This window comes from Benincasa hispida, chromosome 7, assembly GCF_009727055.1.
Source record: "Benincasa hispida cultivar B227 chromosome 7, ASM972705v1, whole genome shotgun sequence".
In the NCBI taxonomy this organism is placed as follows: Eukaryota; Viridiplantae; Streptophyta; class Magnoliopsida; order Cucurbitales; family Cucurbitaceae; genus Benincasa; species Benincasa hispida.
Window position 1 is genome coordinate 33,077,149 of NC_052355.1, and position 2,758 is coordinate 33,079,906.

The window sequence follows — 2,758 nt, forward strand, 5'->3', positions numbered from 1 at the left end:
AGCCATAGGTCCATCAGGTCACCTTAGTAGCTTGGATACAATTGAGAGTCAGTTTTTGGGTCAATTTAAAATGTTCAAATTGACAAGAGGGAGTTCGATTATATATGATATAATTGAACGAGTTAATTAAATATGATATAATTAACTTTACGTATGAGATACATTAATTTGGAGGAAATTGGATATAAATATGATTTATATCTAGTAGAGGGATAATATTATAATTAATATTTGATATTAATTTATAAGTTATGAATGTGATAAGTTCACATTAATTGGACAGTTTTAAAAGAAATGGGAAGGCACTTCTTCGTTTAAAATAATAGACGAGTGCATTATAAATAGTAGACGGTATGTTGATCTTGGTGTGCACGGGTATTATGAAAAAGATAGTGTCATCATTTAGAAAATCAGTGCCTATACGATAGGACTGCACGATTGCTTACATATACGATATTGCTAAGCGATCATACCAATTACAACGTCACGTGCTATTATCTAAACGATCGTTTACCTTTTTATTAAGCAATCGTTTAGCTCCCGATATTTACTAAACGATCGTATAGATGATCGCTTAGTTTTTCCTACGCGATCGTATTAGACGATCGCTCACCCTTTTCCTACACGATCGTATAGACAATTGTTTACCTTTTCCTACACGATTGTATAGACGATCGTTTACTTTTACTACAAGATCATATACTTCACCTAAACGATCAAGCATCTTGTCTATGCAATAAATGATCTCTTCTCTCACTTACTTGATCGTTGTGTACGGTCGCTCTTCCTCCTTCCCTCTACCAAATCCAAACAAAGCCCACACTTTGGATTCTCACTCCAAGAATACTGAGGGCTCTAAGTGGTGTTGTCTTCTCCGATTCCTTCTGTTCAAGTGGAGACTGTTCGAGGTAGACGGTTGGGTTGCAAACTCGAGAAATCTTCATTTGGTATGATTTCTTGATCCCTTTTGCATCATGAAAGTTTGTTTGAATATATATGCAGAACCGCTTCCGCTTGTAGGTACTCTTGAATAAGAGCCCTTCAATTGGTATCAGAGCACTCGGTTTTCTGATATTCCAATTCATTACTGCAAAAGAATTGCAAATACGTTCTTGGTGGGTGCATTTCTACACTGTTTAATCGTTAAATTGTTGTGGATGTGTGGATTTATGGATGTTTTCGTGGATGTTAGCCTCGGTTTGTTTTAATCCTTTTATATTTGCGGTTGTTTGTAAAGGCCCCTTCTTTTTTGGGCATTAATAATCATTATCAAGTCTATATTCAAAGTCTGTTTGAGTTTTGAGTCGTTCGTGAAGAAGATCGGAGCAAGCGTTGCAGTTCTTCAAGGAAGAGACGATCAAGTGTTGATACCATCGTGTATTCGATGGAGAACGCGATCAAGTATTGTTCGCATCGTACAGTCGCTGAAGTACGTGATCGCTGTTGATCGCATCGGTTAGATGATGGAGTACGCGATCGTTATTGATCGCATCAGTTAGACGATGGGTTATGCGATCAAGTATTGATCGCATCGTGCAGTCAATGGGGTACGCGATCGCTGATGATCGCATTGTGTAGACGATCAGATAAGTGATCAAGGGTTGATCACATCGTGTCGAAGATCGGTTACGCGATCACTGAGTATCGGGTCGTGTAGATGAGGTGATGCTCGCGTATCGCTTAACGCGCGCACCTAGTCGATTGTTTAGGTCAGCAAGCTTCATCACTTAGTAACTGACTAAACGATCGCTTAGTAACGCAAGGTAAATCGTTTACCTAACGCCACGTTAAGTGATCGCATAGACGATCGTTCTAGTCAGCAAGCTTCATCGCTTAGTAACTGACTAAACAATCGCTTAGTAACACAAGGTAAATTGTTTACCTGACACCGCGTTAAGTGATCGCATAGACGATCGTTTTGGTCAGCAAGCTTCATTGCTTAATAACTGACTAAACGATCAATTAGTAACGCAAGGTAAATCGTTTACCTGGTTGCACACATCGGTTAGACGATGAGATGGTCGCGCATCGTTTAACGAGTGCGCACAATGGACAATCGTAGGTCAGCAAGCTTCATCACTCATTAAATGACTAAACAATAGCTTAGTAACGCAAGGTAAATCGTTTACCTATTGTTGCGCTATGCGATCGCATAGACGATCAGGCTTCACTGCCTCGTTGTCGTCTACGCGATCGTTTAATTATGCTCCTATCGTGTAGTGCGTGCTGAATGGTCGTCTACCTACAACATTTATTACAGATGGAGTCCTCCTGGCGGTTCAAGACCCGGTTTGCCTGTGAACCGGTTTGCTCGATGAAAAATGTAATAGATAGAGTTTTTTTCATTCCGATTTTGTAAAGGCTCATCCCGGTCCATAAATCCTTCATTATTTACATGCGATGTAGGTTTTTTAATATGTCATATGGTATGCACATATAGATAAACCCGACCTTAGGTCATGCATAATTTCTTTATTATAAGTGTCATAATTTAGAGAAGCATGTTTTAATTTACTTAAATGCATGCTCATGCATCATATAATATAAGGGTTATATTTATGTATGCTTTATTTATATTTTTTTTTCGTTATATTTATAAGCGTTATAAATATTTTGTTATGTGGGATGAGTGTTTTAATTGTTTATTTTATAAATGGTTATAAAATGAAATTAGAACTAAAATATCCATATGTAGCAATTCTATCTATAGTAGACCTTTTGTCGAAGGCGGGTTCTATCTAGGCTGGGGTATTTAAGA